The 22500-nt window shown below is 35.9% G+C and overlaps 1 protein-coding gene and 1 long non-coding RNA gene across 2 annotated transcripts in view; one reads left to right on the top strand and one right to left on the bottom strand.

Annotated features, from left to right (window-relative positions):
* Positions 1 to 7991, bottom strand: part of LOC141377608 (uncharacterized) — a 135572-nt gene extending 127581 nt beyond the window's left edge. The window contains exon 1 of the long non-coding RNA XR_012390009.1: positions 7912 to 7991. This is a non-coding gene — a long non-coding RNA (uncharacterized lncRNA). The remainder of the gene's footprint in view (positions 1 to 7911) is intronic.
* Positions 1 to 22500, top strand: part of rxfp1 (relaxin family peptide receptor 1) — a 215024-nt gene that overhangs the window by 38175 nt on the left and 154349 nt on the right. The gene's annotated exons all lie outside the window — the stretch shown is intronic.

The following is a 22500-nucleotide window of genomic DNA, read 5'->3' as shown; positions in this document are numbered from 1 at the left end:
TCATGCTGTGTGATGTTGACAACCCTGTGCTAATGTGTAGAAATAGAAACGGTGTTTTGTATAATCTGACTCACTTATCCCCCTCAGTTCAGTTAAATTGTCGTCTAACCTGCTGGCTGTTGAACTCATTTATTTATCATTTTCCCAGGTTTAATAGCGAGGGAGCGTTTGATATGTTTTATTAAAGCTGTTTCCCCCGCTCTCGCTATTTTTATCTCCCTTTTCTCCCTTCTTGCATTTCCATGCTTTCTTTTCCCTGTTTAATGGCACCGTGATTGGATAATTGTTATGCTAACAGTTTCTGTCACAGCACGCTCACTTTTTTGTTTGATGTAAAAGGCTTCTCTACCACCTGCTCTGCAATTACACTCAATTTCTTTTATTTTTTCCAGCAATGGCTCATCAAATAGTCATTTTGACTTTGCATGGGGTTTGTCGTTCAATGGTCATTTTCCATTAATAGAGGGAAAAAAAGAGAAATCCCAGTAGTTTGCCCTTTGGATTGAGTTTGCCATTTCATTTGCAATCAGGGGTTTAATATCAGAAATGAAGATATCTGCATTTTATTTAATGTAAAGGCATTACAAGTAGGGATGGGCAAAGTGAGGCTTTATGAAACACTGAAACAGTCAAAGCTTCGAAACGTTTCCAAACCCTTCTCTACAGTGACACTTAGTGGTCATGTTTTATGCATCGCTCTGGAACAATTTCAGCAAATAAACAGTTAAGCAAATTGAGGTATTAAACCTCATGTTGTAGAGTTGAGATTTCAAGTGATTTAGTGAAGCGGCCAGCTTCCAGCCTCCACCGCTGAGACTGCAGCTCTGCACAAGACTTTTGGCCAGCCGAGAAATTAAAATGGTCGTGCCGAACTGAGTCTGGTTCTCTCAAGGTTTTTATTTTTCACTCTCCTATTGGTGAAGTTTTTTTTCCCTCTCCGCTGTCGCCACTGACTTGCATGGTTCAGGATCTGTAAAGCTACGCATCGATGAATTTGCTCTTCAGTGTTTGGACAATCAGTAGCGACTTCAAACCACACTGAACTGAGCTAAACTGAACTGAACTTAAACACCAAAAACTGAACTACCCTGATCCAGTTACTATGACCATTTATGTGAAGCTGCTTTGACACAATCTACATTGAAAAAGCGCTATACAAATAAAGCTGAATTGAATTGAATTGAATTAAATTTAATTGAGAGTTCCAGACTAGCATGCAGTGTTAATGGGTTCGGATTCAAGGCAAGTCTATTTATATAGCACATTTCATACACAGTGGCAATTCAAAGTGATTTACGTAAACAGGAATAAAAGAGACAAGTATAAGAAAAATAAAAACAAATAATAAAAATGATAAAAAACTGATAAAAATGGATAAAATGTGTTAAAACAGGTTATAAAAGGATGAAAAAGGAAAGAAAGACAAAATAGTGCGATCTGTTGGACGTAGCACAGTGCTCATTCAGTTAAGGCACAGTTAAACGTGTGATTTCAGTCTTGATTTTAATAAGCCTAATGTTGGAGCACATCTGATCATTTCTGATTCCAGCAGTAAGGGGCGCTGTTAGTAGCTGAAAGCCATTGAAACCCTTGGAATTTCTAGTTTATATGATCCTAAAGATCTAAGTGATCTGTTGGGTTTGTATTCAGTGAGCATATCTGTAATGTATTGAGGTCCTAGGCCATTTAGTGATTTATAGACAAGTAGTAATACTTTAAAATGTACTCTGAATGGAACTGGGAGCCAGTGTAAAGACCTGAGGACCGGTGTGATGTGCTCTGATTTCCTGGTTCTGGTCAGAATCCTGGCCCAAGCATTCTGGATGAGCTGTAACAGTCTGACTGTCTTTTTGGGAAGGCCAGTGAGGAGGCGTTTACAGTAATCCACCCTGCTGCTGATAAAAGCTTGAACAAGTTTCTCCAAGTATTTACTGGAAACAAAGCATCTGATTCTTGCAATGTTTTTGAGATGATAGTATGCTGATTTACTAACTGCTTTGACATGATTGTTGAAACTCAGATCTGACTCCAGAGTCACACCAAGATTCTTGAGCTTATTTTTTGTTGTTTGACCCTTAGATACGCATTCACCTTGAGAACCTTATCTCTGTTCCCAAACGCAATGACTTCAGTTTTCTCTTTGTTTAACTGAAGAAAGTTTTGGCACATCTAACTGTTGATTTCATCAATGCATTGGCAGAGGGTGTCAATGGGGCTGTAGTCATTAGGCAGTAAGGCTAAGTAGATCTGAGTGTCATCAGCATAGCTGTGGTAGGAAATTTGGTTCTTTCTCATTATTTGGCTCAGAGGAAGCATATAAAGGTTGAACAGGAGAGGTGCCAGAATCGAGCCTTGTCGGACTGCACATGTCATGGGTGTCCACCTTGACCTATTCAGGGTGATGCAGCTATAGATGTTCATTTTTAAATGCTCTTTTCTTGTAATGTTTTGTTTTAACATTGGTCTGACATCTGAATGAAAACTTTGTGAATAAATATGTCTTGTTTCGGTCATAAAAAGTAACAATATTGGATTGTCTGTGGATTTAAGGTATGTTGTAAATAATGTTCATTTTCTTGCACAGGCTAATCATTTTCACCTAAATAGACCTTGATGTATCTTCAGGAGCCACATGTATTATTATTATTATTATTATTTTTATTTAAAGGTTTCATGCAGTTTTAAAGGTGTTATTTAAAGTTCTGAATAAATATATAAACAAGCTTATCAACATCACAAAAAATGCAGTTGTCTAACAACCAGATATTTTTTATAGTCTTTTTTGTTTAATTTAATTTTAACCTCAGTTTAGTAACATATATGATATTTTGGGAACTACTGATCTAAGTGAATTCTTATTATCTTGCATGTTTTGTTCTAAGAGAGACAAATTTGGAGACAGCAGTGTAGCATCTTTATAATGTAGGCTTTGTTCATTTTTTTAAGCCTGAATCCCAACAATGTTAACTTAATGAATTTGTGTGGAGGAATAGTGTGGAAGCCAGCAAGTTTGACAGCGAAAGCTATCGTCACAATTTTAATTGGAAAATAAATTTCATAAAAAAACTGTCCGATTCCGTCCCTGGTTAACACTGTGTGTCTTTATATTGTGTAGTTATTTTTCTCTGTGCATTGCATGAATGTCAATCCATTCATTTGATGAAGACACAGGTAAACTTTTGCACATTCATTACTTGCATTACCGCAATTTTGTGTGCAAGAAAATGATCTACAGGTCTGAAAGAGTGTACTTTTAGAAAGTCTTTGGTGTGTGATTATCACAAGATCCCTATATATAAGTGATGCTAAAGAAAGCTAGAGGCAGTTTGCTTCTTGAGCTGATGTGAATTTGTTGACTTGTAAATGTTTCTGATCGATCTAAAGCTAAGATGCATGCCGCTAGGTGTTTTAAATCCAAGAAAATACCCCTTATTTTCCATTTGCTATTTTTCTTTATTTATCTTCACCCCCACCCCCACCCCCACCCGGAACGCCAAAGGGGCTTTTTGTGTCAGTGCAATCTAACACATTATCCTGGATTGTTGCTGAAAATCAGGATGTATAATCCAGTTGGCAGATCAGTAAGGAAGGTGTTTTTCTTTTGTGTTGAAAAAAACAGCTATCCTCTAAAATAGCCCATCTCCTTTACCACGGCTCTCCAGATTCCTCAGCGTGTGCAGTTATACTTCATTTTGCACCTCTTTTACATGGCTCCTATTTTCCCCTTCTTATAAGATTTCATAAGCATCAGCCTTCAGTGTTTGAGAAGTTTCAGCTTAAAATAAGTCATGGAATTATATATATATATATATATATATATATATATATATATATATATATATATATATATATATATATATATATATATATATATATATATATATATATATATATATATTATTTTTTGTGCTGTGCTGTAAATTGCCCTGTTTAAACAGAAATAAAAAAACAAGTTGTTTTCCTGTTATAAACCTATTGTAGGAGATCCCATATACAGTGCATCTGGAGAGTATTCATATTCACTTCACATTTGCCACATTAATAATGTTTTTTTTTTGTTTTTCGTTTTTTTTTTTTTTTTTTTTGCCAAAATGGATTAAACTCATTTATTTCCTCAATTCTACACACAATACCCCATAATGACAATGTGAAAAAGAGTTTTAAAATTGTTGCAAATTTATTTTTTAAAAAATCCAGAAAAATCACATGTACATTAGTGTTCAGAGCCTTTGCTCAATGCTTTGTTGATGCACCTTTGGCAGCAAATACAGTCTCAAGTCTTTTTGAATATGGTCCCACAAGCTTGGCACACCTGAATTTTTGCCAATTCCTCTTTGCAGTACCTCTCAAGCTCTATCAGGTTGGATGGGAAGTGACGATGTACAGCCATTTTCAGATCTCTCCAAAACTGTTCAATAGGATTTAGGTCTGGGCTCTGGCTGGGCCACTCAAGGACATTCACTGAGTTTTTGTAAAGCCACTACATTGATATTTTGGTGGTCATTGTCCTGCCGGAAGAACATTCACCCCAGTCTAAGGTCAAGAGCACTCTGAAGCAGGTTTTTATTCTGGATGTCTCTGTACATTGCTGCATTCACCTTTCTCTCTGTCCTGACTAGTCTTCCAGTTCCTGCTGCTGAAAATATGCTGCCACCACCATGCTTCACTGTAGGGATGATATTAGCCTGGTGCTAAACAGTTTAATTTTAGTCTTATCAGACCAAGGAATTTTGTTTCCTTCAGATGCCTTTTGGCTAATTCCGACGGGGAGTGTCTTCTGTCTGGCCACTCTACCATACAGGTTTACTGTAAGGTTCTCCTCTCTCCACACTGGAGCTCGGACAGAGTGACCATTATGTTATTGATCACCTCTCCCCCTTCTCCCCAATCACTCAGCTTAGATGGCCGGCCAGCTGTAGGAAGAGTCCTGGTGGTTCCAAACATCTTTCACGTACTGACGATGGAGGCCACTGTGCTCATTGGAACTTTTAGAGCAGCAGATTTTTTTCTGTAACTTTCCCCAGCCTTGTGCCTTGAGACAATCCTGTCTCGGGGGTCTACAGACAATTCCCTTGTCTTCATGCTTGGTTTGTGCTTTGACGTGCACTGTCAACAATGGGACCTTATATAGACAGGTGTATGCCTTTTTAAATCATGTCCAATCAACTGAATTTACCACAGGTGAACTCCAATTAAGCTGCTGAAACATTTGAAGAGTGAACAGTGGAAACGGAATGTACCCAAGCTTAAAGGTTCACGGGAAAGGCTGTGAATACTTATGTACATTTGATTTTTTTAGGTTTTTAATTTTTTATAACCTAATTAACCTAGTTAAGCCTTTAAATGTCACTTTAAGCTGCATCTTGAAAAATATCTAGTCAAATATTATTTACTGCAAAGAAAATAGAAATGAGTTATTAGTAATGAGTTATTAAAACTATTATGTTTAGAAATGTGTTTTAAAGATCTTCTTTCCACTAAACAGAACTTGGGGCTAATGTTATATACATACAGCTAAAGGTCATGATTGACTCATTACTTGGACTATTTATACAACTCACATTCTCACACACTTTGCTGAGTCTTGTTATACTGTTTAATGACCTTCATAACGTGTTTCCCTTGCCGCATTTGTCCTTTGCTTTCTTGTTTACGTAGTTAGCTGCCTGTACCAAACATTCAACTTTTACCAAACATGATTTGAATTACTCTGCATACACCTCTTTGTTCCTGCTTTGGCCCTTGCTAGACAATTCTCTTAACAAAACTGCATTTGCATCGTTACCCTGTTGTCCAGCGTCCTCACACGACACCCATACTTTCTCCATAGAACAAAAAGCTAATTGTCCTCATGAAGAGCAGCCTTGCAACCAGTTTTAAACATGTCACGACTCTCATATACGCCTTTGAAATTACTGAGATTTATTTACATTCTGGAGCCATCTCAGCTGGATGATTTTATGCATAATAATTATTGTATATGATCTGTTAGCTCTTTTATGTGTTCTTATTAACATAGATTAAGTGTAAGTCACTGGCATATGTGCTCCCATTGCTGTCCTTTTGTCAAAGCATGCACCAAAATAAAGTTAAATCAGCTTTACAAAAAGACCTCAATGCCTTTATTCATGAAATACCCCTGTTGTGCTATTTTAAAGCATCTAAATTTGTTATGGAGTCTTTACCAACAGTAATTCATATACATATTTTGGAGTTTGAGGATCAAAGTGGACAGTGGCAGCCAATGAAGACTGGCATTATGCAAATTAGTTAGACATATGGAGAGTGGAATAGCTAATTAAGTCCATTCAGACAGTTAATTGTGCACTGTGATCTTCGCAGACCTTTCACAGCTCCGTTGCACAGTACATGTAAGGTAATATCCTAAAAACATAATGGAAGCACGTGAACATTGAGCAAAGGAGTTTAATGAGGGAACTTAAGAGAGTCTCTTCATAATGATTTAATCAGCCTGTTAGCGAACCTCGGGAGACTGCGAATGTGGCAGGAAACCAAAAACTGAAGAGAGGGAGGGAAATGGTAATACGTGTAGCGGGTGTTCATAAGATTTTATGCATGCTTATGGCAACTCTCATTAAAGTTTATTTTAACTGGAAGCTGCAACTTTTTTAATATTGTGAAGCAGTTCCTAGAAAAACAGAATACTAAATGTGAAAACAGTGGGCGTGGCTTGTTTTTTTCTGCTGATAGCTGATTGGATGTAGCAAAGTGGGCATTTCATTTAGAAAGATGGGGAAAAAGGGTTTGGGGAGAGTTATTACAACCCAACAGACTCCTCATCATTTCTGTTTGTTGTCAAAGCTGACAGTTGGAGGGGCGTGGTAAAAATTTACTGTAAAATAACTAATATTAAATGACTGAAATTTACCAGAAATGTAAAATTTAAGAAAATTTCTGTGATTTAATATTTGCTATTTTATGATATAATTTTGTAATTTAACCGCCGCTATTTTACGTTTTTTTTTTTTTCGGCACCCCAGATGCCAGAAATAAAAGGTAAAATTACAGATTTTTTTTATTTTTATTTATTTATTTATTTTTTTTTACAGAAGTGTTTTTGTTAAAGTAAAAAAAAAAAAATAAAGGATTAAACTGTTACAAAAATTATTGTTTTCTACATAAATATAAAAACCTAAACAAGTTTAGATTTGTCCACCTGTCAGGTTTTGGAGATGTCTGCATGAACATATGGGACATAAGAATAGTATGTGTTTTTGGTTTTTTTGACCACACTTCATTATAATTGTTAATTTATTAATTTGCTGGAAATTAGAACTGAATTTAGAAATTGTTTTGAAACAAATCTTTGCACTTATGAAATTAAATATAGGCTTATGAATGTCTTCAGTAGAGTGCGTAACACCGTTTCCTTATCCACAAAAGTAAAAGAGTAAAAGTAAAGTTAAGAGGCTGAATGGAGGAGGCTTGTTCTTTATCCTCGCACTGCAGATGCTCTGTTTAACTGTTTTCTTGGTATTGAAGCGTTCAGTTTATCCACTTACAAAGGCCTCATGTAAATAGCAAATGCGCCATGGCACGACGCAATGGAAATGGAATGGAAAATGAGACTCCGATTGGTTTAATCCACGTCTAGCTCAAAACACACCCATAACTCATTATGAGAATAAACACAACCCTGTTAGACCATGCATAGCAGCGCAGAGCATATTTTTATATCCTTAAAATAGCAAAAGTGGATTCGGACACCCCTTTAATGCTTTGCAACCTGCACTTTAGACTCTGCACCTAGATTGTTAACGATCAGGAAGTGCATTTTCAAATTTCAATTTTGTATAACAAGGGCAAACTATTTTTTTATTTTAAATATTGACATGCACAGAGGAATTGTTCACCACAAAACTAGCAATGAGATCTAACAAATAATGGCACAAATGACTTAAATAATAAATCTGTCATAAACATGATTGTCATGAGGCAGTTATAATTGTCATGAATAAGTTTTTCTGATCACTTTTGACATCAAACTTTCTCATTAAAAGTGTCTGAACTTTCATAACAGTGTCATTAATAGGTTAAGCTCAACGGAAGAACATTGTTAATACTATTAATAATAATAACGTTAGTGATGATTATCATTCATGCTTTCATTTATTTTCTTGTCGGCTTAGTATCTTTATTAATCTGGGGTCGCCACAGCGAAATGAACCACTAACTTGTCCTGCACAGATTTTACAAAGCGGATGCTCTTCCAGCCGCAACCAAGTACTGGGAATCACCCATACACAGTCATTCACACATGCACTCACACACTAGCGCCAATTCACCTATAGCGCCATGTGTTTGGACTGTGGGGGAGTTTAGAGCACCCTGTGGAAACCCACAACAACATGGGGAGAACATGCAAACTCCACACAGAAATGCTAACTGGACCAGCTGGGATTAACCAGTAACCTTCTTGCTGTGAGGTGATGGTGCTAAATTATAATAATAATTATTATTATTATTATTTAAACAAAATAATAAACACATGCTTGTTTGAGGTGTGATTGAGTGACGAGGCTGGTGCAGGTTTTGTGGCAGATTGGACGTGGCAGCGGTTCAGTCATTGTGAGGTCAGATGTTGTAGACAGGAGGGCGTGCAGGAGCTTCACTGCTGGGCACAATGTCAACCTGTCAACACAAGCCTGCCATGGAGGATTTCCAGCACTCTTTCTTTGACTGATGTGTGGGAATGAATTGAAAATAAGTGTCAGTTTTCTGCTTTTATGAGATATTTTGGCACTGCTGATTTACAGTATTGAAAAACACAAAGTTGTAAGATCTGTGATCACTTCTTCTTTTGAGCTTAACTGTGAATGTAATGAATAAAAATGATATTGTTATGATAATAATAATAATATTAATAATAATAATAATATTATAAAAATTATTACAAATAATAAAATATTGATATTATTATTATTATTATTACAATTAATTTCTGTAAATGAGAATTTAATCAACTGTTTTAAATAGAATGTTTTTAATAATATAAAACATTTAATTTTAAAAAGTTGATTCAATTCCCATTTAGCTAAATTCTTATAATATTATTAATAATATATCAAACATTTGATTTAAAATATTTGATTCAATTTTAATCAAATTATCATAATAATAATATTATTATTAATAATAATAATAATAATAATAATAATAATAATAATAATAATAACATATGAAACATTTGATTTGAGTTTCACTTCTCATTTAATTTTTTGGTCACACTTTACAATAAGGTTAATTAGTAATTAGTTAATGTTAATTAATGCATTTACTAACATGAACAAACAATGAACAATACATTTACTACAGTATTTATTCATGGTAGTTAACGTTAGTTAATAAAAATGCAGTTGTTCATTGGTAGTTCATGTTAACTCATGGTGCATTAATGTTAACTAGCATGGACTTGGATGTTAATAATGCATTAGTAAATGTTCAATTATGATTAATAAATGATGTTCATGTGTTCATAATTAGTTCATGTTAGTAAATGCATTAACTAATGAACCTTATTGTAAAGTGTTACCAATTTTTTTAACAATAACAAGTATTATTTATTAAAGACCCTAAGCTTTAATTTAATTTTCATTTTTCTATTATATGACGTTTAACTTTTAATTATTGATTAAAGTCTCATTTGACTGAATTATTTTAATAAGAATAATAATGATAATAATAGTAATAAAACTTTTTAAATTAAATATTTGATTGAATTCTCATTTAATTAAATTCTCCATAATAATATTATATAAAACATTTTATTTAAGAGTTTATTCAATTCTCAATAAATTATAATCATAATAATTATTATTTTTGAAAACCTTGTTTTGTTTTAATTAGAATTTTTTATTGACATTTAATTTTAAATAATTGAAGACGCTCTCATTTTAGTTAATTTAATAAGACATTTGATTTATAATTATTGAGGTAATAATTAAGGTAATCAAGCTTTTACTAGGTATACCACAAACTGGCAGCTTTGTTGAAGCAAGTTTGAGCTATACTTTCCAGAACACCAGCCCTCTAGGACTGAGTTTAAACAACCCTGTGCTAAACTGGCTAATAACAGCTTGTGTAATTTTAAAATTAGGTCAGAACATGATTAACTTGGTAGAGTAAGTTACAATAAACTAAAAACAAATGTTTTCATGGCTAATTGATCATATAATCTTTTATAGTGTATAAATGATAACCTTTAACCACGATGAGAACCGTACATTTTATTGTCATTTTCTCTTCTCTTTTTCAGATAAGGCTCCATGCAATTCCTAAATATTTTCATTGTGCGTCATCAGCCTAATATTGATTGTTGGGTTATTATAGAGCACCGATATTTTACCATCATCAATATTATTTAATGGATTCAGCAAAGCACCTGCCGTTTATTTTGTGAAAAGAAGACAAATTGTCTTTGTTTTAAATGCATTTCTAAGAAAGTCCTTCACCTTGACATGATATAGGGTCCATTAGTGAACATATATCAGAAAGATGCAGTTAAATGCATCAGTGCCTGTAATTTAATAAATTATAAAGAAGTTCAAAGCTGGAAGAGTGATTTTCCTCCTCCACCGACCCCATTACACATACAACATATGATTTATCTTCTCAAAGAAAGACAAATTATGGGAGAATAGTTGGGTATTGATGTCTATATATAGCTTATTTCAGACATGTTTTGGTTTGTATGAATCTGGTGTAAGTATACGATTTCAAAACTGGTCCATTTTTGCTCAACAGGCTTTTTTAGTACTGATTTTACTAGTTTTTATTTTATATTATATAAACCAGTCATATATTTCTACATCATCTGAAAGCTTTATAAATAATTGATTGTTTGTTAGCATAGGACAATATTTAGCCAAGATACAACTATTTAAAAATCTGGAATCTGAGTGTTGAAAAAAAAAAACTAAGCATTTATTTTTGTGTATTGTTAAAATGTACTACCCTTCTGTTATGTTGGGGGCTGTTTTTACCCCATTGACTTCCATTTATAATGACATTTTTTAAAAGGTCATGACACCCCCCACTTTCGGTTCAAGTCTACCTCAGAATTTCTTCAAAAGATGCATCATAGTGGGCGTGAAGCTCCACGAGCAAAGGGCGGGAGCAGGTGTGGCCAGCAGAGCAGGGGAGAATGAGGGGAGTGAGCAACTGTCAGTCGGTTCACAAAATGAGATACAAATCATGCAGAGACACATGATTGTATAGTTTAAAAGTTAAAATGCAAAGAAATAAACAGTAATTTAATGCCCTGCTATATTTGTAATTTTATAACCACAATATATATCATTAGAAAGATAATTGTGTTCATATAAACACTAAATGAGGACTTCTCCCTCAATCCCTGGGACTGAATGCTGACTCAGGGCAAGAGACCTGCTGCACTGTCTATTTTAACCATTAGCCCTGAACCAAATCCATTATTTCAAACTAGTAAAATGTCAATAAAAGTCACGTTGTGGAGTTGAATTTTGAACATCAGAGTGCCGTTCTTCGTACCTCGCTTAAATGATCTAAGATTATTTGGCAGATGCTGGATCTTTTAATCTTGATAACTGATCTCTCGCTAATTTGGTTCTTCAAACAAGTTCGCGAATCAGATTAGAATGTCTGGATAAACTGATCTGAGATCGCTGCGTGTGTTATGGAGGACAGATCTATCGATCCTCGAAATCATGATCAGCAATGCAACGATTGGCTGACGGCACAGCAGCGTAATGACATCATCTGATTAATATTCAAGTATCCATGTGAGCAAAATTACATCAAATTAGCAGTAAACGGCTTGTTAAATATGACACAAGAACTTTCCACATTTGTTGTGAGCTGCAGGCTTTACACTTTCATTTGTCAAGACAAGAGTATTCATCATGTGTTACAATGCAAATCAGTGTATTTAGTTCTACATTTAGAAAAGATTTTCTTTATTATTGTAGCCGTTTTTTAATCGGTGTAAAGAATAACTGGTTGTTTACAAAAGCGTTTTCATATTGGTAAAGGCGTCTGCAACTTTTGTGAAGCTTCAAATCACTGGCATATTAACTATTAAAACATGTTTATGACTGCTGACATGTATTATTGCTTTAAAAAAAGTCACATATTGTGCATTTCTATTATACACAATTTGTACTAAAGCGATCTAAAAAGTTCATATCAATAAGTTTTCTCTTTGCACCACCAGGTGGCAGTCTTTGTACTTTCATTTCGAGGGTGCAGATTGCATACGTTTTATTAATATGTATAACTTTATTTATTTTATTAATGACTATAACTTTATATATATAGTTTAAAAATATGTACCATTTTCCCAAGTGTATATAACTACTACTGTAAGAAAATATCAGAATTTGAAACATAGTTTCTGTATTATCTTTGCTTGAACTGAGCCGATCTAATCCTGTTTATATGAATTGAACCTGCTCCCAATCAGGTTTGACCTAGCAGAACTGTTGCCATGACATCAATTCTCGGATCAGCTTTGAAGAACGAAACGATCCTGGATCGTGTCAAATCGTCAATATCCAAATCCAGCTAACTGAGTAATCCACGTACGAAGAACGGACCCCAGAAGTCGACAGAGTTGAGATCAACATCCCAAAATTACAATTCACAACCATAAATAAACAGAAAACGCGTCTGAATCTCATATTTCTGAAGCTGTAAATCAACAGATATATTTTACAGTGCAGTTTCTTTCCTAATCATCTTCATGTAACTGTAATGTTTTATCTTGAAGCAGAATGCAGTAATCTTGAGGCTAGTTAGTCCAAAAAGGCTTTCTCTTAGTTCAACTTTAATGTAAAAAGTGCTTTAAAGTCTAAACCTGTCCTTTACCTCACTGTACCTGATCTATCATTCATTTAAAAACAAAGTGAAGTTCATTTTGATAAAGGATGTCCTGGAGCCTGCACTGCAGTGGGATGATTGTATAATATATCTTTCTCAAATGACTCTTTTCACAGTATCTCCCTGAAAGAGTACAAAATCTTTGCAGGACATTAATGCTATAATACTTGTGCTTCTGAGTAATATATGAATGCATAGTAAGCAGGATAGACTTTATTGTATCAAATGGACTAAACCATGAGAATTTTAGACTTGCATTGAAACAATCTACATATATCAGGCACTTTAGAGAAAAGACTAATGTTGAAAAATACTCTGATTTAAGACCTCTAGTTCTGAATGAGTCATAGCAATACATTTAGAAAACACTGTTATGTTGTTTAGCTCTGAATGATTCATATTTCTTACAACTCCACAATTGGATTAATGAGAAGATCTGCTGGGTGTATTTGTATCATCGTTACAGTTCAATGTTTGTATATTAAATTATATTATATTATATTATATTATATTATATTATTATATTATATTACACTGTACACTCATACACTGTTAATTTTGTTTATTCAAATCACCTAAAACAAATGTGTTTAGACTGTGGGGGAAACCAGAGCACCCAGAAGAAACCCAAATCAACAGGGGGAGAACATGCAAACTCCACACAGAAATGTCAACTAGCTCGAAGCAACCAGCCACTCTGCTGCTATTATATTATATTATATTATATTATATTATATTATATTATATTATATTATATTATATTATATTATATTATATCATATGATATTATATTATATTACATATATTTATTATTAAATTATATTACATTATATTATATTATGTTTATTATATGATATTTATTTTATTATTTTATTAAATAAATTGTAAAATTTCAATGTTCTAGTGTACTTTAGATCAAATACTATAAATGCATTTATTCAGAATGGCAGAGTTGCATATTTATGTTGAAACCATGATGCATTACAAATCAAAGAATGAAGAAGAGAAGGTTCAAAAGAATATTTATTTGAGGTAGAAAACTTTACATATGTGCCTTAGCTGTCTCCTTTGATCACTTTAATGCAGTCCTGCTGAATCAAAGTATTAAGTTTAGTCTTATAATCCCTGGTAATTTATTCTAAAATATGTTTCTCTCGACTTTTTGTTTGGTTGTTTTACTCAGAGATGCAATAGGAGGCTTTCTTACATATTGTGCATCTCTTTATTTTTATTGTTTTAAATGAATGACATGATTATTTAATATCTTAAAGAGCACCTATATTTTACCCCTTTTACAAGATGTAAGAAGTCTTTGGTATCTGCTGAATGTATCTGTTAGGTTACAGCTCTGAATGCCCATCAGATCTTTATTATAGCCTCCACAATCTGTCCATGTTAGTGTCTGAGTACAGTGTAGCTGTTTTTGTAGCCTGTGGCTTTAAATGCAAACGAGCTGCTTCTCCCCGCCCACCATTCCCGTGCATGTCTGCTTTTCCTGCATTACATCAGATAAACAGCAGTAAGTGATAAAACAGACACGAATTAAGCTGAAAACAGCTCATTAGTCATGATACCAACTTTATTTCATGTTTTTGTGGTGGAGTTTGTTCAAGCCTTTCTGAAATGTTGAGTCACAAACAAATGCTGTTGGCAGTGCACACACACATATTAGCGTTTACTGACACCATGCTATGATTATAGTGGTTGAGAATTGCATCGATTTTATTGTCTTTATTACAAACATGCTTTTTTAAAAACGTTAAAAACTTTTGCTTTCAAATTTAAAACGTATAAATATCACAGATTTTAATCCATTTCTTTAAAATATAATGTTCTGTGGACATGTTATTATAGAAACATGGCGCCTGTCAATCAATCAGTGGGTTTGTGGGAAAAACGCACTCCGTCATGTTGCGGTGGGCCTCAAAATCACTGGGATTTTAACCTCAGGAAATTTTAACATATTTTAACAACAGGAAATGTTTAAAAAGAGATGTGTGTTAATAGCACTCCAATATATACCAGGGGACACACTATACCTACATATATTCTCATCATAGGTGTCCTTTAAGGAAATGAGAGTACTTTGTGTTTTCCACTCTGGTCCGTAATTAATGGTGCTTTCACACTTGGTTCACTTGCCTGGACCGTACCTAAGTTCAATTGTCCCCCCTTGCCATTTTTTGTTTGGTTTGTGTTCACACTGTCGTTTTTCCTTCTGAACCCCAGTACCCTTGCGTCATCGAAATGGTTTATTGGTTGTTTGGTTTATGTCTGTTGCTAGGTGATGGTCACGAAAGCAAAGCGCCGAAATGGAAAGATGTCCGCACGTCGCTGTCATTCTGTTTTTACTGAGTCTTTTAGTTTTGGACATACAGAAAGCGACTCGCGTCTATCTGCCGCAAACATATTATAAACATTCAGAACATCACACAGTGTCTGCAGAAGCTGTTTTTGGAGAAGACAAGCAGACATCACTGTGTATCAATGTGTTTGCCCTGGCTCAGTACCGCTTGTCACCAAGGTACAAAACGTCACACACACACACACACACACACACACGAACAATTATTATGAAAACGATAGTTTGTTGTACAGTTGGCGGTTCACTTCCGTTATTTGGTACAATTGCATTCACATCAGAAGTGAACTTTATCAGAGTTCGCATGAACTGTACCCGAGACCACCTCTTTCAGGCGGTCTCTCGTACGGTTCACAGGTGCGAGTTCAGAAGACACGTTCAAACTGAACGTATCAAACTATGACGTCAAACGAACCCATGTGCGAACCAAAAGTGCTTTTGTATAGATTTCAGGCAATGTGGTGGTGCAGTAGGTAGTGCTGTCGCTAGGGATGCAACGATTGGAGATTTTGGTTGTACGATTACAGACTGAGGAATAATCACGGTATCACGGTTATTATGCGTTCTTTCTTTTCAAAATACTACTAGTTTAGAAAATCACATGAAAACTTGAAACTTGTTTTTATCTACTGTAAATTTAAACATCATATTAGTTAAGTATTTCCCTTTTAAATAGAACAAATGTTGTCAAAGACTGCTGAACCTCTTTCTGAAAGGCACTAATATGCTCGCAAACCAGATGCCTCCGTTGGAAATAACGAACTTGTGCGCGTAATAGATGAATATTTGAATGACCCTTAGTTAAAAATCTCTTCAGCTATAATTAAAATCAGCCTTTAATCCAATTTGCATGCGTATTGTGTACAAGCTCTGAACTTTAATCTAGCGCACAGTTGGCATAACTTTAAGTTGCTGCTGTTTTGTTTCATGCAGAATCACGGTGTTGAGAACCCTTTACGATAAATTAACCATAACGAAACAAACCGCGGTTAATAGTGAAATCGGTTAATCGTTGCATCCCTAGCTGTCGCCTCACAGCAAAAAGGTCGCTGGTTCGAGCCTCGGCTTGGTCAGTCGGCATTTCTCTGTGGAGTTTGCATGGTCTGCCCGCGTTCATGTGGGTTTCCTCCGAGTGTATGAGTATGAATGGATGTTTCCCAGTGATGGGCTGCGGCTGGAAGGGCATCCGCTAAGTAAAAACATGCTGGATAAGTTGGCGTTTCATTCCAGTGTGGCAACCCCGGATTAATAAAGGGATTTAGCCAGAAAGAAAATGAATGAATGAATGAATATAGATTATTTAGTACTGTTCAACTCTGGATTGTGCACAAAGTGTGTATTTAAGCTTGGTTTCATGAGTTTTGTGTTTTCTTTTATTCATTCAAACACCACAGACATGGATCTAACAGGGAAATCATCGGAAACGGTAATAAAGCCTCTTTCAATTACACACAAGCTGGAGCTTATAATTGAAACGACAGTCTTTTATTCACCTTTTGGTCTAATGAAGACTAATGGATGTGACAGAAAGGGGGAAAATGGAGAGGAGGTGCAGCTGGTCAGGAACGAGGCGTCCGGAAAAACTCATCTGCTGGTGATGTGTTGTTACAAGGAGGACACATTTATGTCACAGAGAAACCATCGATAATAGAATAGAAAATGTGTGGGAATGATTATTTCAGTAATTTGCTTCCTCATAATTGCGTTTCCATTTAATGCGTCTGAAATCAATCGCCTTAAACATATTTTCATTTCTCCGGCTCTCGGTGAAAGCGCAGCAGTGATGACGCTCCTCTGGAAATATTCATCCTTCCTTGAGATTAGCTGCCCTGGAAAATCAGCTCTCCGCTCTTGCATTTGTGAGAGTTTAAATGGGGTCGGTGTTGAACTGCCATCGACAGATAGATTGAATTCAGCCTTTTCGGTTTACTCAGAAAAGCTCAATTCGGAGATGAAATAAATGAGGTGTCGAGATTGTCAGAGATTGGTCAGGTGCCACTCCAGGAGCTCAAATCACTGCTGTGAGATCCAGATATCAGCTGCTGTAATGAGAAGAGGTCTTATGAATTGCTGGGAGTATCTGGGTCATGGGAGAAAGAGAGGTTAAAGAAACTCACTGTTAATTTATCCAAACTGGTAACTGTAAAAAATAAGGGATTGATCTGGATCAATACTGTAGGTTTTCCTGCTTTCATCCTTATTTTGGTGGTGTAAACACTATCAGAAAATGGAGCAAAAGATTTGATTACAAGAGAGGACATTATTTACCCATGTTTAATATGCAACCCAGGCTCATTATATTCAATGTACTGTATGTATTTCTATAGCGCTTTTACAATGTAGAATGTGTCAAAGCAGCAAGTAGTAAATTGAAACAGTGTCAGTCCAGTTTTTAGAGTTGAAGTTCAGTTTAGTTAAGTTCGGTGTGGTTCGATTTTCATTTGCTGAAAGTCTAAACACTGAAGAGCAAATCTATCGATGCGCAGCTCCACAAGTCCCAAAGCAAGCAAGCCAGCAGAGATTGCAAAAGTGCACACATCCTTTACTCAATTAGAAGCACAGATACTCATGTTTAAAATCACCCTGGTATAAAAATACTGACTACACCTTTGTACTCAAGTAAAAGTGAAGAAGTACGGCCTCAAAAATGTAAAAAAGTACCTAGTACTACTACATGTTTTATTTTATCTAAGTGGATAACCGGTTTTAACCACAGTCCAAAGACATGCGGTATGGGTGAATAATAGGTAACTAAATTGGCAGTAGTGTGTACTGCAGGTGTTACTGTAGTGTGTACATACGTGGTTAGCTACCGAACAAACCAGTCATGGCAAAGAAAAAAAAAGTCCAGTGGTAAGCAGTGAGCATTACCTGGCCCTTGTTCATTTACACACAAAATTCAGCCATTTATACCCACGGGTACACATCTTTCAGTTCTCAAAAATATAGCCCTGGGCACTTATTCCCAATGAGCCCGTGATGTCAATATCTAGAAATCAAAGTGCACAATAAATGGGCTTACTGATTCTCAAAATAATATATTGATTCTGAACTGCCTGGGGTAATTTGTAATTCTGCTCAAATTCATAGCACAATGTGTTGATTAATATTTATAACACTTTTTAATTTATGGTCTTCATTGGCTGCACTAAATAATGTTAACATTTGACACCCAAACACGGCAGATGTATCTGAGACTGAAAGAATTTGCTTTGTTTTAGACTTGTAAAGATTGTTGCTTTACGTACTGCAAAAGTAAGGATTTATGCAAGGACTTTGCTGTTTCCAAAGCATAATAACATGCTTGAATTGATAAAGTAAATCCAGTTCTGTTGTTATACTCTCCATATCACAAGTACTGAGGAAGAGCTGAAATTCAGACATGGTGATGAGCATTTGGTATTAAATTAATTGACCAATAGCAACAGAGTGGACAACACATCTGACCAATCACAGTAGAGCAGGCTCTTGGAAAGGCGGTGTTTAGAAAAAAAAATCTTTGAACCAGCCATCTCAGATGCTGTAAGATAAGAGCTGATGCTAAATTGAGAGAGCAAAAGTGTTTTATTGTTTTTAAAAAGTGTTTGTAGAAGTCTTTGAAATTATATTTTTAAAATTAACTTAAAACAGATTATTTTTGCAACCATATTCAATATATTAGTAAAAAAGTTTGACTAGAAAATGAGCAGCTTTGTTATTATTGTTGTAAAAATACAGATATGGAAGTAGAATCTTTTGGAAAATTAAAAAGGTTGAAAAGCACTGGCCTAAAAGTTCAGCCTGTACTTTTCTCTTTCATTGGCATTATTATAATACGGTTTACTCTGCTTAGAAGCACAGCAATTTTGTATTTATTTCCAGGGCGTCCATCTGTGGCTTTAACCCAGTTTTCTTTGATCGCCACTGTCTGGCATGATAATAGGACAGTTTCCCCACTGAGCTGCTGACCCAGAACCAGACTTTGACTGTGTGAAGGTTAAGTTCTGGCTGTTGCACAAGGAAAAGCTGCTGTAATGTCCCTTCAGCCCAGTTCTTGAAGGAAATGTCATGCAGATGTGGGTGAACTGGGCAGCGATGAAATGACTGAGCGAGTGTGGAGACTCATGATTGTCCTGTTGAAAGATCATCTTGACCTCTTGACTCTGAGGCTCTGCACTGTCAAAGAGGGTAAGTACACGATAATGGTGTCGAAAAATGAAAGTGCTACAATCTGCATGCCAGACCATTAGTTGGTGCTGTCACTTTGTAAAGAAAAACAGTGTGTTCACTTTAGGCTGATTTATACTTCTGCATTGAGTGATCTGCGTGACCCATGGCGCCTGCCTTGCATGTTGTCGTGCATTCTTACTTCTGCATGAAGTTTGTGTTGCTCTGCAATAACACTTCCAAAACGCTAGCTGGCAGTAGCTTTTATGTTCCTCTATGCTGTGTTTCATTGTTTTTTCCTGAACGCTACCCTTAAGTTGCTCAAACTCGCTTATTCAGAGGTGGGAATCGCGGACATGCAACAACGTTTATCACAAGGTAAACACAAAACAACAGTGTGTAGAAGGCTTGTCCAGATTTATTTTCATCCAGATACATCATTCATTTCTGAGTCTGTTGGTAAAGAAATTATTAAATTATTAGGACATTTTTTGCTGAAAAAAAACAAACACAACCAGCTCACACTTCAGTATTGGCCGAGAAGAAATCCAATGGAGGTTTTGAGATATATTAAATTATATAGTTATTGTCACGAATGAGTATTGTCAACGCTTGAGGGCGAGGGCCCGCCGGCGCTTGAGGGCGAGGTTCCGCCGGCGCTTGAAGGTGAGGGTCCACCAATGCTTGAGGGCGAGGGTCCGCCGGCGCTTGAGGGCGTGGGTCCGCCAACGCTTGAGGGCGAGGGCCCGCCAACGCTTGAGGGCGAGGGCCGGCCGGCGCTTGAGGGCGAGGTTCCGCCGGCGCTTGAAGGTGAGGGTCCACCAATGCTTGAGGGCGAGGGTCCACTGGAGCTTGAAGACCCGCTGGCACTTAAAGGTGAATGCTCACCAAGGCTTGTGGACGAAGGCTCACTGGTACTGGGAAACAAGGACTCAAGAAAACCAAAAAATGAGGTTTCCAAAGTAATAGAAAAAACTGGTTCTATAAGAACAGAAAAATCAAAGTCAGAAAAAATTGAAAATAAGGATTCCCCCAACTCTAAAGATGAATCCTCCGAACAAGTTGTTTCAAAACTAGTCAAGGGTTCAGGCACTGGTTTGAAGATGGTATGGTATGGCACTGAAGCTCAGAGCTTTTGACTATCTTTGGCAATTGCTGCAAAGTGGCCACAATCTTAGGCATGAAATCTAAATTAATGTCCATCTTGCAAAAAGGTTCAGAAGTATGAGCTTTGTTTAAACAAAATTCCAAATCATCAGCCATTTTAGAAAGTGGGCCTGGAGCAAAAACAAACTCGAAGGGTGTCTCAGGACTAGAAGTTCCCTTAGGGGGGGATTCAAAAAGATTAATTGTAGGCTGAGTCGCAACACTATCCAAAATTTCATGAAGTGAGTCAATAAGCTCTAAGGCCATGCAAAGACAGTCAGGGGCAATGGTATCTTTAGGTGGGGCTTCTGAAGTTAAAGTCATCTTGGGAACAGAATTAACTTTTAGACTATTCACTTTAAGGTGGACAACAAACTCCCAAAATTGATTGATCCCAAGTTCATCCATCCCCTTAATAGAAAGAGGATAATCAAGACATTGATTAAATATAGTCATCAGTTCATAGTCCGATAAGCCCAGTCCCACAGCCAAAGTCCAAAATGACTGAGCAAAAGCTCCTACCTCCCAACCCTGCTGACGTTCAGCCACCAATGCTTGAAGACGAAGTGACCGCTCCCTTTCAGTCACTGGAGGAACCATTCGGAGACTCATACTTGACAAAAAACAAAGCAAAAATAGGGGAGAAAAACTGGGGCGAGAGAGAGAGAGGGAAAAAAATGCTGCTGGATCTTGGTAATGGCCTTTGGATTATGTCACGAATGAGTATCACAAAAACAAGGGAAAGATCCAAATGCAGCAAAACACATTTATTGTCAAACAATAAAGATCCCCAAAAAAAATGACAAAGGGACAGGCAAGGTACCAAAATCGAGGAAAACATGAAGTGCAAAAATTAAGCTCAAAAGTGAATCAAACACAAACTAAACAGATATCCAAAAACATAGTAATGATACTAAACAAAGTGAACAAACAAACAAACAAACCAAACACGATGAACCAGATCACGAATAAAGCACGACAAACCTAAACAGAACATTGAAAAATCCAAAGGCAAACTAAACACAACATAACAGGGCTTATAAAGAGAGAACTAATTAGACAATGAGGGACAGCTGGAAACAAGGAGTGATCACATGACTAGGATACAAAACACAAAAACCAAAACAAAAACTGGTGCCCTTGAAAACCACCAGAGGGCACTGCAGCAGGTGTGACAGTTATGAACAATACATTCAGATTAATTGGATGAAAAAATGTGCAATTGACTCTGATTCATTATGGTTTTTAATTTCACACAATATCTTTAAGAAGGTGGGTGGTCTCAAGTTTCTTTTGACTTGCAATTTTTCACCATCAAAATTACCAGTAAAATTATCTAAATTTCACGAGAAGGCACTCTTGGCTTGGAAACTTTGCTGAATGAAATGAATGAAAATTTGGAATAACGAATTGATTATTTAAAATGAGTTTATACTTGGAGACATGGTTGGAACATGGATTGGTATATATAGTGATTTATTTTTGATTATTTATAGATGAATATGAGTTCATCTGCAGTTACTTATACACTGCGTATTACAGTAGATCGCTAAACAGCACAGCAATGTTGGCATTAGGCTATTCTTTTAATATTCAGCTTCGTTTCCTTAATGCCAGATTGTGAAGAGAAGTGGCGAAACAAATCTCGCAGAGACTTCATCTTAATTTCGTTATTGCCAAATTTACATTTTTTTTTTATTTCATTTGTTAGGAAAGACTTATTTAAATTGGTGTGAAGCCCAATTTAAAGGCTAAGTGTATGCACCTAGGCCTATTTAGAGTGTGAAGATTTTACAATGTTACAGAAGACTCATTTTATTTCTTTGTTCCAACTTCCAAGTGGCCTATAGCCTACGTTTGTTATAAATAAATCGTTAAAACATATAAATGATTCATTCTTGGAAAAAAAGGGAAAAGAGCTGTGTGCCTGTGCACATTTGAATAATGTTGGGCAATAAACAGGTTTAGGC

The sequence above is a fragment of the Danio rerio genome, chromosome 14 (genome assembly GCF_049306965.1).
Source record: "Danio rerio strain Tuebingen ecotype United States chromosome 14, GRCz12tu, whole genome shotgun sequence".
Lineage (NCBI taxonomy): Eukaryota > Metazoa > Chordata > Actinopteri > Cypriniformes > Danionidae > Danio > Danio rerio.
This window is presented reverse-complemented; position numbering and strand designations above follow the sequence as displayed.